The following is a 13,832-nucleotide window of genomic DNA, read 5'->3' as shown; positions in this document are numbered from 1 at the left end:
TTTTACAGCCATAACGAACCATGTTCGGTTCGTCATGTTTGCATCCACCAGTGCGCATACAGCTGTGATCCGAGCATGAAGATCCTGCAGATTTGCCACCTTGGTGTTGCAGACAACATCCTTGACAAACCCCACAAAACAAAATCAAGGTGGGTTATGGATGGTGAAAGTGGGTCCAGGCGGTTGGTTGGTTCATCTCGGCCAATCCACCGACCTGGAAATGTTTCCTTCCCGAAGGCTCGAACGACTAAGATTTCTTTTCTCATTGGTCAAGTATCAATGAGGGGGAGTGCGGTCCTGTTGAAAAATGATATCGGGTTGCAGGTCTTCAATGTGTGGGAAGGCGAATCCATCCAACATGTTGATGGGAATTGTTGAGGTCACTGTTTCCTCCGCAATTATTTCGGCTCAATTTCATGATCTTTATCCTTTGGGAACAGTCAAGATCGTCCGGTCCATTTCTCAATACTAAGGTCGCAGCGTTGAGATTTCTGTGTTGACGGGCGATTCAGACATGAGCTATCATCCTACTGAAATATGCAATTTGGTGTCTGTCTGACCGTGATACATTCACTCGCTACTTATTCAATCCCAACCAAACATGTCTGGGGACTAAAGGTCACACGATGGTGGGTGCAGCTATTTAACTTGCCCCCCCTCTCCAAAGGGGATTTGTATCTTGGACAAACTCAGTGCTAAGGTGTATAGATAGGTTATAATGCCGTTTCATGGTGCAATAATTTCAACCACAACGATTCAGTCAATTCTGTCCAATGTAAATTACATTTTAAAGTCACTGCTAAAATCGAAGAAGTTTGGAGGAAAGTCGAAGTGGTTGGCGTTTCGATGCATTCGTGCGTCTTTTTTGTCTGGCATTATTTTGTTTTGTGATAACTTTGTTATAAAAACGTTTACCCATGCTCTTTTCTTTCCTTCAAATAAAGACCAATGCATATACAGTAGTATGTGTGTAATGTTTTTGTTCAGGATGGAAGGGGGAGGGGAGGGATTTGGTTTTTAAAATTCAACCCCGATAATGCAATTGTGCGTCTTTTATTGCATTAGGGTGTCTAACTTTGTTATAAAAACGTTTTTACCCTATTATCTTTCATATATGCTTTGAGTACAGGGTAATACATGGTCACGTGTGGATTAGGGTTTTTTATTAGTAATTTTTTTTTTTAACCATCCCATTGCCTGGCATGATTGTTTCACTGTAACTTTGTTATGAAACAATTTTACACATCTTTCGTATATACTTTGATGAAGGGCAATACATATTCCTGTATGTGTTTTGGTTTTAAAAATAAATAAATATTTCTCTTTCTGGATCGGGGAAATTTATTTTAAAAGTACCTTGTACCTTCCACAATCCACACCCTTTGACAAGGCTCAAACTTCGCATGAAGACTTTGCTCCACCAGAATAGCTTTGCACGATTACATGACCCCACTCATGAATGTGTGTGTGAGGGGGAGAGGGGGTGGGTTTATTTATGTTAATTATTTAAAACAAAAAAAAACAAAAACAGACATTCACTTGTAAATTAGTGTATTACTTAATGGTAACACCTACAGAATATATCCATTCACTTGTAAAAGCTAAATCAGAATGGGAAGATTGTGGGGGAATAAAAATAAATAAAAATAAAATTGAATTCAAGTGATCAGAACTAATTTTTCGAATTCCTATCGTTCAAGAACAGGACAACTCGACATCAAGCAAACAAATTGACCTATTGCCAGATTAGGGACCAAATGAGGAATATATATGTATTAAATCCCCTCAACTCCAGGTTATGTTGAGATTATCAAATAATCCTCCAATTTATCATTGCACCGAATATACTTTTCTCGACAACCATTTTTATGGACATTACAGAAAGTCGTGAATTCATATTTTAGAAGCAAGTTCAAATTCTAGAATATTAAAACCACAACAGAAAGTCCACACCAAAAACTTTTTTCATTAAACGCTCAAATGTACAAAAGTGCATGATCACAAGGCCATGGCAAAGCCCACCCGGTCTTGTCCACGGTCAAATTCAGTGTAATAATGACCAATGAACACATCACCCAAAATCCACAATGGGCCCATAGGTGGAGGAACATCAACAGCCATGAAGCCCAAAAGGCAGGTGGTTCCATAAAAGGTCACGTCCTGAAAGAAACAATTCGTCTCAAACTACAGGTAAAGACATGGATAGTTTGGTCATGAAACCATAATTATATTTACCAGTATGCTTCAAGACTGCATTAGAAAAAAACAAAAAAAGAATAATTTTTTTTAAAATAAAAGTTTAAAAGGGTAACCGTCTTTAATTCAGTGGAACAATTTCATCTTCAGCAATTTGTTTTTGAACCTTTGCAAAAATAGTGGTTGTAAGCAGAGTGACCCAGGTCTTACCTTTGTTACATATTGCTCTCCTGTCAAGGTGTAGCCCTTTCCACCAAACAGGAACGTGACAACTGGGAGCGATGTGACAGCATTGCAGTCAATGTAAAACTGCAAAGAAAAAGAAAGAAGGAAAAACAAAAGGAAAATAAAGGCACTTTCCTTTTCAATCTTTGCCAAAGGTGCAAAACTCCAACAATCAAATCCTCGAGCAGGGGCTCAGGGAAGGATGACCTATTGTTTTATACCAGCAGCAGCAATCATTATGACTGACTGATCAAATACACTAACCCAACAAAAGCTTCATGGAATCAAATGCCATAATCTGTAGATAAAAACAATCACACCAACCTGACCATGTGGTGAAGCAACTGCCCCAAGCGCAATTTGCAGCATTGCAATATCCTTTGATGGGCCGGTGATCAGAGACGTACCAGTATCTACAATGGCTTCACAACCACTGCGGCACAGCATCACTGGGCCCACTGTGAGGCTGCGCAAACAAAGTCCATGAGCACATTGGACAAGGTAGCACACACAGCACCACAATACACAACATACAAATAAAATCTCACCCTTCCATATGGATTTGCCAATAATCCTTTTTTGTGAGCTTCACGTAGTGAAAGTTTCCTTTGTAATGCTTGGAATCTGACCCACCAAATATCAGTTCACCTCCTGGCAGAATGTTCGGGTCTCTGGGGGATGGAGAACCAACAGTGGAAATAAACATGTAGTTTCATCTCGAGTTTTTCAAGCAAACAATTACAAACTGCTGAATATTATCAAAAGTGTCTTAGTTGTCAAGTTGGTATTTTTCGATATGGTCAACAACAACAACATGCATTAGACTTGCGGGCCCCATGACAATCTTCTCCATTTAACGCCATTTCCTGCATCTCCCCTTGTTAACCCCCTTGCCCACATTTCTTCTTCCACCACATTAAGCAAAGTCTTTCTTGGTCTCCCCTGTCCTCTACTTCCTTCTCCATTCATTTTCATCGCTCTTCTCAACTAGTCACTTTCATCCTTCAACAAATGACCAAACCATCTCAACCTGTTTCTCTCAAATATGGTCACAAATGTTCAAATCTCGAGTATAAATACCAGCTTCCTTAATTGAAATCCAACTGCTGTCAAAATAAAGTCCATTTTTATTGGCCTGTGTTAATTTTTTTTTTTTTGAAACTTCCCTGTAGATTAGAAGCTGGTATATAAAGTACATTAGTCCAAAGACTATGCAGCAGATTGTTTGGGAGAATGGCTGAATTAAAGACACCAAGATTTTGACCCAAACTGGCCTTGGTGGTTGATATTGACTATCTTAGGACCTGTCACCACCATGTAGTTTATTGGTGTAACAGAAGTTACTGGTTATTCATGGTAAGGTTACCCAATTGATGGCATTGTGGAAATGGGAAGCGAGATTTGATGAAAAGGAAAGTTAATAGTCAGGGTGTAGAAATGAGTGCACAAGACAGTTGGGTATCGGGTGGGAGGGGAATTGAGGGTCCTGCTTCTAAATTAATTGTCTACAGTTAATTAGGCTGTATGAGCAAGGCACTGAATAGCTTATTTCCTTTTACTAGTGCACACACTACGGCAGTGGCAGGAAGTCATTCCTCTTTGGGGTATATAGATTACAGTCGATCTATGGTCAGATCTCACGAACATTGGGTGTGTGTTCATTTACCAAGTTTATTGTGGAGAGGTCACCAAGTGGTTTAAGCATTCGAGCAAGCACTCCATTCAAAACCCTTAATGAACGGCTGGCTTAGCAAGCGCTCGCTAGCAACTTGGAAAATGAGCGCAACCCGGGCTTCCTCCATTTGTTTCGTGTCAAACAGCAGGAGAGAGTTTCAAAAGGTCACCACAGTAGCTGCAGGAAGGGTCATGTTAACCCAACACTTGTGGGGTATATAGAGTACAGCAGATTTTCGCTCAGTTCTGAAAGTAAAATTACCTCACGGATGTCAGGATTCCTCAATTTCTTCATTTATTGTTAGACAGCTTTAGCGACTGTTTAAAAAGCTAATCATACGTGTTTGTGGTTTATAATATTTTTTACTTCGGGTAGAGGCCGTTGCTCCCACAAAAACGCCATGATAAACTATTTATAAACGTTCACTCGACGTTTGTTCAAGGAGGAAAAACCCCTTGGGGAGGTGGGATATTAATGGTGTTATGTTTTGTAATAACATGAATATTATGCTATTATCGTTAATGTTATTAAAACGCCATGATAAAGATAACTTAACATGGATACACCACAACACGCAACCCCATTGACGGCAATGGCAGGGAAAACCCGCTCGGGGGAGAAACCCCCCTTGGTGAGGGGGGCAATGAATCTGCTACAACCTCATTGTGCATCCCTTAGTCATCCTGTCAAGTTTGAAAGAGATTGGATAAGTAACGACGGAATGTATCGCGATAAAAACAAAACAAAAAAAAAACAAAAACAGACCGACACCAAATTGCACATTTTAGTACGATTGATCCCAAGATGGAATAGCCTATGGATTGCCAGTCAAAAGCCAAAGCATCGTCAGATATCCTCGATGAATTGGGGCAGGGGAAGTTGCCAAGTTCCCGTGTTGCCATGGTAACAACAGATGCTCGTCACCATAATCACCTGCAGAAACTAACGGCAGCTCATTCTCGACGGGACAGCAAAGGAACACTTGAATAGCTGCACTTTAACATGCACACTATACCAAAGTGCACATGTCACTCAACGATGTTATTTAGGTCCAACCACTTCCACAAGACAAACAGGTTGAAAGTTTATGATAAATCTACAACCATTGAAACAATTAGCAACAATCAAACAAGTGAAATTCCAGCCTGCACTTCACACACCTGTTCAGGTAGAAGGAGAAAACAGGACGTGGAAGCAAACCCTGTGCCACCATGTTGTCAAAAAGTGGTGCGGCACCTGCCACAGCAAGAGATGGGAACCGAGCCCTGCAATCCCATAAAAATGAGCCAGCAGGAAGGTTATCCCAGGTTGCTGTACAGCTTCACCAAACCTCTGTCCAACCACACTAAGATTCCCGATCTACAGCGAGAAAGATTGTCATGCATATCACGTGAGAAATCAGGATCCATCAATGGAGACAATATGGGCAAAAAAAATATAAAAAATCACAATACGGGTGAGCACACTTTTATATAGACAATGCCTGCCCCAAGATTCCAGGTGTATAAAATCAACTGCAATGTATTAGCATCAGAGTTCTCCCTGAAGTGTCTTAATGGGCCTGCTGTTTTTTTTGCCAACTATCCCATGGCAATCTGATATGGCCATTTTCCATGAGCTTCCAATCAAAATCCTTGGCGAAGAATGGTGCACATGGCACATTGAACTCCAATCTGCCAAAGATTTAAGTGCAAGACATTGGTCTCGTCCCTCAAATTGGATGGCCCATCTATTAGCGCAAGGTAAACAAAATAACCCACTGCATTGGAGCAAGTAAGTCATCACCAGCACCCTGAAGTAAAACTTGCCAACTGCAGCCGGTTCAAGAGTGCGGCCAAAAACTCAAGCGATCCCCCCCCATGGGAATACTTGTGGCTATGATCATGACAATCCAAATAAAATATTGCCACTAGGTATGCAACATTTGCTGAAGGTTGAACTCAACTTGTGGGATATCTGGTAAATATTCTCACCACGAGGACGAGCCCATCCCCAACCACAATACGCATACCTATCCCTATTCCTATCCCCATCCGCTCCACATACCATAACAATGTCCTTGCTCATAAAGCCCTGAAGACTGCCAGTGCCATAATGGATCTCAAAGGGTCTGCCATCCTGAGTGTAAGTGCGAGACTTTGAAGAGTCATACCTCTTGTGTGTTGCTGAAAAAAAAAAAAAAAAAAGCACCAGGTAGGTAACATTTGTTAAGCATGCACAGGTACCATTTCTTGGACAACACACTGTCCAATGCAGTTACAACTTTGGCATGGATTTGTTTTAATTTCCAAGATTTAGTCTGCTGTTGAAAATGAAAAATCTTCTGCTCAAACTAAAAATATGAAGTTGGAAAGAATGATACTGCAGTGAAGGCATGACAAATTATTCTCCAGCTACACAGCAAACCTCCATCTTGCTGGAGTGCTTTAGAATCGAGTGAACCATTTAACAATTCAATACTACTCATTTTCAGTGGTAGTTTTGCTTCATGGAGCAAACCCAACTACAATGTAATATTGGTACATCAATGTAAATTGCATCATGGAGCATGCTACCCAGCAGCAGGTGTGGGTATGCTGATGTCACATTCTACCATATTTTGATAACCAATTATGGAACAAGTACAGATACATTCAAAGTACACTACCCCCATGCCAAATAAACATCCTCCAGCGCAGCATTGCTGCAGTGCAGCTCAGAGACTATTGGGAGGGAGATAAAATAGTCGATCGATTAATTATATAATTATATATATATATATATATATATATATATATATATATATATATATATATATATATATATATATATATATATATATATATAAGTTTTTGTGTGTTTGTCTGCACGCGCTAATCTCCTGAACGGTGAAAGATAGGAGGAAACCTCTGAAACAAAAAAAATGTCAGGCCAGGCCCCAGGGAGGTTTTTGCCTAGGAGGCGAGGCCGGTCGAGGCCACATCGGCCGGGCTGGGCCCATTTGGCAATTAAAAGCTGAGCTGAATTATAGTAGTCATTCTTCTACAGCCGCGGGGAAAAGCTGAATTATAGTCGTAAATTCATTCAAAAAGAACCCGGGCAACGCCGGGTGCTTTCGGCAAGTCGTAAAATAATTTCTTAATCCATTGGCCAATAGCATACCTCAACCAGAGTTTCATTTCTTAACCTTAACCAAAAGGGAGGGGAGGAGGGAGGGGGAGGGGGAGGGGAGAAGGGGAAGGGAGGGGGAGGACGGAGGGGGAAGGGAGGGGGAGGACGGAGGGGGAAGGGAGGTGGAGGACGGATGGGGGAAGGGAGGGGGAATGGGGGGAGGGGGAATGGGGGGAGGGGGAGGGCCAGTCAACAATGACGTTGCAGTTCTCATGGTCGGAGGGCAGCACAACAATCGCGACATCGTCCTGCATCTTCGCAAGAGCACGAAGCGGATTTTGGAGACTCACCGATCCTGTGACCCACGCCCTCCAGTACCGGCGTTGCCGGGCGGGGGAAGGGAGACCCGTACATTCGCCCTCTCGACTCAAGCTCGTATTCGATTCGTATTCGAAATCGAAAGGGAAAATCCTTCGTATTCGAATTCGTAAAGAAAGATTAATTAAAATTTAATTCATATCGCACAAAGGTGAAAAAACGCGATCGCTTTTCGCCCTGAATTACGTGCAAACGTGCGACGGGATGGAACATCACGTGATCGCTCTGAGCGAATCAGCGCGCTGCTCTGCCACCGGTCAGATTCCGTGCATAATATTCCTCGCTGAAATGCGCTGAGGTAAAAATATGGTTAAAAAATATTATGAAATCAATTTTTAGGTCGGCCATGCTCTCTTACCAGGCTCAATGGCCATGTCTGTGCCAAATATCAAGTACGTGAGCCTCTCCGTTTAGGAGTCTATAGGTAACATCACACACACAGTTATATATATATATAGATATTGTAAGTACATAAAGTAATAGACAAGATACAACCGACAAAGAGTTCAGAATAGATAATGTAGACATATGGCTTGGTCTCATGCACCGTATTTCAGTTTTATAAATACTTGAAAATAAAAACCTTTTGGTCACAAATGTACAATCATACTTTTGCTCCATTTTAATGATCGATATCAAATTTGGTGAAAATCCCATAAATCTTTTACCTACAAGGTCAACTGACCCCATAATCTAATCTTTACCTTGTACACACTTGTGCCAGGTTTGACCTGGATCCCTCCTGCCATCAAGTTATCGCGATAACAAAACCTGATCACAGACTAAATACAAAACAAATGCTGCGGCAACTTAATCTGCAGATGAGAAATGATGAGAAATAAAAACCAATGAGAAATCAGATTTTAAAAATCGAATTTATGTAATAATTGTATGTGCTTGGAAAGCGCAGGCTTGATGGGCCCATTAGTCTCCTTACAAAGCACGTTGGGACACAAACGATTGGCTGGAGGAGTAACTCATGAAAAGCACTATGAACCCCGAAAAAGAAGATTCAAACCCCCACCAACACTCACAGCATGCTCGGTTTTTTGTGGAGCAGCGCTTCGACGGAATCCAGAGATTGGCAGAACCAGTGTCAAAGACCACCTTGAAGGTCTGTGGAGGTGATCCGATGCCGATGAGACCAAAATACTGAACCTGCAAAACAAACATTGTGGTTCAACAAGTACTCGGATCTTCCATGGTAGCGATGTTGAATTGGGAGAATGGGGAATGAATGAAAGAACATACATCCAGATAATTCATCAACTCTTCCATGGTGGTTCCCCGAGCGCTACCATTGAGACGTGCCAGCAAACCATCGAAAGGTAGATTTAGATCACCTGCCCGTCTCCGTGCCGTGCGACTTCTGATCAAAGGTATCCTGTAAAAAAAAAACGACAATTAGACATCAAACTAAACTATCCACAATACACTCGATAATCCGACACGAAATCAACTTCTACACAAGCACACGTCATGAACACTCACCGTAGTAAACCCTCACCACACATAAACACCGCAACCACAAAAACAACAACCACATTGCACTTCATGATTCCACTGACCAAGCCCGAGCCCCGAAAATCCAACAAACAACTACAACCAAGGAGGGTATCTCGACTTCATCGTCGGCGTGGTTTTTATATGAGCCGTAACCCGAAATCATTAATTACACACGCACCTCATCATCGGCTCTGAAATAGCTTGTGTGGTGTTTCCTCAATCTCGCCATCACACCAGGTGTGTTCATTGCCCGCAGGGCGTATTTCATTGCCCCCAGGGCGTTTGTGTTTCAGTCATTACGCCAAAGGCGTGCGTGTTTCATTCATTACGCGAAAGGCGTTCGTGTTTCATTCATTACGCTCAGGGCGTTCGTGTTTCATTCATTACGCCAAAGGCATTCGTGTTTCATTCATTACGTGAAAGGCGTTCGTGTTTCATTCATTACGCTCAGGGCGTTCGTGTTTCATTCATTACGCTAAAGGCGTCCGTGTTTCATTCATTACACTCAGTATGTTTGTGTTTCACTCATTCCGCTCAGGGTGTTAGTGTTTCATTCATTACGCTCAGGGCGTTCGTGTTTCATTCATTACGCTAAAGGCATTCGTGTTTCATTCATTACGCCAAAGGCATTCGTGTTTCATTCATTATGCTGAAGGCGTTCGTGCTTCATTCATTATGCTAAAGGCGTCCGTGTTTCATTCATTACGCTCAGCGCGTTCGTGTTTCATTCATTACGTTCAGGCCCTCCATGTTTCATTTCCCCAAGGGCATTCGTTCATTGCCCCTAGGGCCTTCGTGTTTCATGCATTATGCTCAGGGCATTAATGTTTCATTCATTATGTTAAAGGCGTTCGTGTTTCATTCATTACGCTCAGGGCATTCGTATTTCATTCATTACGCTAAAGGCATTCGTGTTTCATTCATTATGCTCAGGGCGTTAGTGTTTCATTCATTACGCTCAGGGCGTTCATGTTTCATTCATGACGCCAAAGGCGTTCGTGTTTCATTCATTATGCTCAGGGCGTTGGTGTTTCATTCATTATGCTCAGGGCGTTCATGTTTCATTCATTACGCCAAAGGCGTTCGTGTTTCATTCATTACGCTAAAGGCGTTTGTGTTTCATTCATTACGCTAAAGGTGTTCGTGTTTCATTCAGTACGCGAAAGGCGTTCGTGTTTCAATCATTAGGCTCAGGGCATTATTGTTTCATTTACTATGCTCAGGGCATTCGTGTTTCTTTCATTAAGCTAAAGACGTTCATGTTTCATTCATTACGCTCAGGGCATTCATGTTTCATTCATTACGCTCAGTGCGTTCGTGTCTCATTGTGCTCAGAGCATGTTTCGTTGCCCTCAGGGCGTATTTCATTGCCCCCGAAACATTCAGTTTCATTCATTGCTCTCAGGGCCTTCGTGTTTCATTGCCGCCATGGCATTCGTTCATTGCCCCCAGGTCATTCGTGTTTCATTGCCCCCAGGGCGTTCGTTCATTGTCCCCACAGCCTTCGTGTTTCATTGCCCCCGGGGCGTTCATTCATTGCCCCCAGGGCCTTCATGTTTCATTCGTTATGCTCAGGGCATTAATGTTTCATTCATTATGCTTAGGGCGTTTGTGTTTCATTCATTATTCTCAGGGCGTTCGTGTTTTTTTCATTGCGTTCAGGGCATCCATGTTTCATTCATTACGCTCAGGGCATTCGTGTTTCATTCATTACGCTCAGGGCATTCGTGTTTCATTCATTACACTACAGGCATTCGTGTTTCATTCATTACGCAAAAGGCGTTCGTGTTTCATTCATTACGCTCAGGGCGTTAGTGTTTCATTCATTACACTCAGGGCATTAATTTTTCATTCATTATGTTAAAGGCGTTCGTGTTTCATTCATTACAATTTACAATTTTACACACGTAAACAATTTTACACATTATCTTTCATGTATACTTTGATGAAGGGTAATACATATTCCTGTATGTGTCTAGGGTTTTTTTTTGTTTGTTTGTTTTTTTCTTTCAGGATCGGGGGAATGTTTTTTTTTTTTAATTCACCCCTCCCCCACAAACGCAGTTGTGGGTCTTTTTGGACCGGTTTTTGCATAAAAAAATAAAAACCCAACAACAACAACAAAAAAATTCTTTACTATTGCATTCTTTTCAATGTATTATATTAATTTTTATGATTGAATTATTGCATTCCCACACCCCCACCCCCTCACAAAGCAGTGCTGCATATGGTTACAATGCACCTTCGACATCCTTTGAACCACAAGTCTCAAACTCGGCTTCAGGTCCGGTATGAAGAGGACGCAGGCGTCACATGCTCGCCGCTTCTTCGACCGGGCCACTGTCAGTTGCTTTCTTTTTTGGTGGTCGTGCGGATTTTTTGGCCATTGAGTCTGCCCTCTGCATAGCCCCGGCTCTGCTCCCTGCTTCGCCTGCCCCGCTCCTTCGCCTGCTCGCTGTTTCCTCGGGCACGCTCTCGTGGGTTGTGACCATCGCAGCGGTTTGGTGGCGGTTTCCCACCGTGATCTAGATTTGTAGCAGCGGCGGTCGATTGCCGCTGCATTTGCCGCTTTGCCGTGATCAACCTTGCCCAATGATCGTCTCTTTGCTCCTGCCTGCCCTCTGCTTGGTCCCGGCTCTGCTCCTGGCTTCACCTACCTGGCTCCTTCGTTTCCTCGGGCCCACTCTCGTGGGTTGGGACCATTGATTCACCTCCTCAACCTTGGCCTCATCTCGTCTCTCCGCTCCTGCCTGGCTCCTTCGTTTCCTCGGGCCCACTCTCGTGGGTTGGGACCATTGATTCACCTCCTCAACCTTGGCCTCGTCTCGTCTCTCCGCTCCTGCCTGGCATGGCTCTGCGGTACTCCGCCGCAAGGCTCCTTCTGCTCAATACCCGCTCCACCCCATCATGCATCTCTGCCATCAAATCAAATGGACTCCTCCGACGACCCAGGTACATTCACCGTGGCTCCGGTCATAAGTTTGTTTATTTGCAATCAGGTCACTCCATCCCCGTCCTCTGGTCGGCTCAGCGCACTCTCACTCTTCGTCCCAGCGCACCTGGTCACAGCAACGCACACGATCGCACCTCCTGCCTACGAACCCTGGCTAAATCACCTGAATTCATCCCTGCTGTTCAAAACAACATCAAGCTCACCCTGTTCAACACCTGGTCCCTCAACAACAAATGCCTCATCCTGAATGAATACATCCTGGATAACAAACTGGACTTTCTCTGTCTCACCAAACCCTGGCAACAACCTCTGGACTACTACACACTCAACCTCACCACACCCAATGGATATTCCTACGTCAATAAACCACACTCGGAGGGCCGAGGTGGTGGAATTGCCGTTATCCACCGTCAAGACAGCAAGACCAACCTCATCTCCATCTCATCTGCTCCATCATTTGAACACCTGGCTTTTAAACTCTCTGGTCGCATGCAGTCAGTCATGGCTGTCGTCTACCGCCCTCCCAAACCACACCCATCATTCCTGTCTGACTTCTCCTACTTTCTGACCCAGCTATGTTCCCTCTCCCCCTCAATCCTCCTCCTTGGTGATTTCAATATCCACATGGACTCCACAATAACCACTGACTTCACTGATTTACTCACCTGCTTTAACCTCTCAACATGTCGACTTTCCTACCCATATCCGTGGTCACATTTTGGACCTTGTCTGCTCCACTGGATTAAATTTGCACCATCTCTCTGGCTCCGACCTCACCCTCTGACCACTTAGCCATCACTCTGATCCCCGCCCCAACAGCAAGGCATTATCGCACTATCAACTTCCGTAAGCTAAACGCTCTTTCACCTACCTCATTCTCATCCACCCTCTCTGAAAAAATGTCCACTTCTCCCTTCATTGACCTCCACACCCCTTCCGACCTCACCGACTACTACAACCACACTCTCTCCTCCTGCCTTGACCAGCTTGCACCTGTAAAAACCAAAACAGTTTTTCACCCATTCTGCTCCCTGGTTTACCCCTGAACTCCGCCTGATGAAAACTCGTGCTCGCCAACTTGAAAGACTCCGCAATAAAACGGGTCTCACAGTTCACTCCCAAGCCTACAAGGACCACCTACAACACTACAAAGATGCCCTCTCCCGCCCCCGCTTACTACTCTCAAATTATCCACTCTGGCTCCGGAAACCCAAAAGCACTCTTCTCGACAATAAACAAACTCCTCCGCCCCCTGAACACCACCACCCAGTCATTCACAGTAGACAACTGCATCTCCTTCCTCTTTCTTCCAACGCAAAATTGACATCTACAACAGCTTGACCACCGCTGCACCCGTTCCCCCTCCAACCACCTGCCCCCCCCCCCTTGTCCTGCCATCCCCTGTCTCGGTTCTCCCCAACTGACCTCTGAACTCCTCATAGGAATGAAAACTGCCACCTGCACTCTTGACCCCATCCCCTCCAGCTTTGTCAAGGCCTCCCTCCCTGCTCTCTCTCCACTTATCATTGCAACAATAAACTCCTCCCTGTCTACAGGCATCGTCCCACCTTCCCTCAAAATTGCTGCTGTTATCCCCATTCTAAAAAAACCTGGTCTAAACCCTGACACCCTAAACAACTTTAGACCCATCTCCAACCTACCCTTTCTGTCAAAAGTTTTGGAACGCGCTGTAGCCACTCAACTCAAACATCATCTCTCTGCCAATAACCTGTATGAAACATTCCAATCCGGATTCCGCTCCAACCACAGTACTGAAACTGCTCTCCTCAAAATCACCAACAACCTTCT

The 13,832-nt window shown here is 43.8% G+C and overlaps 1 pseudogene across 1 annotated transcript; it reads right to left on the bottom strand.

Annotated features, from left to right (window-relative positions):
• Positions 1-1,796: 1,796 nt before the first annotated feature.
• Positions 1,797-9,155, bottom strand: LOC137424145 (cathepsin D-like; annotated as a pseudogene). The gene is made up of 9 exons (XR_013622754.1): positions 9,056-9,155; positions 8,816-8,948; positions 8,599-8,722; positions 6,143-6,261; positions 5,257-5,455; positions 2,970-3,092; positions 2,746-2,887; positions 2,407-2,505; positions 1,797-2,160 (listed from the first exon to the last, which is right to left on the bottom strand). The product of XR_013622754.1 is annotated as a cathepsin D-like (transcript).
• Between the last annotated feature and the right edge of the window lie 4,677 nt (positions 9,156-13,832).

This window comes from Myxine glutinosa, chromosome 3 (genome assembly GCF_964187855.1).
Source record: "Myxine glutinosa chromosome 3, kmMyxGlut1.1, whole genome shotgun sequence".
Classification (NCBI taxonomy): Eukaryota; Metazoa; Chordata; class Myxini; order Myxiniformes; family Myxinidae; genus Myxine; species Myxine glutinosa.
This window is presented reverse-complemented; position numbering and strand designations above follow the sequence as displayed.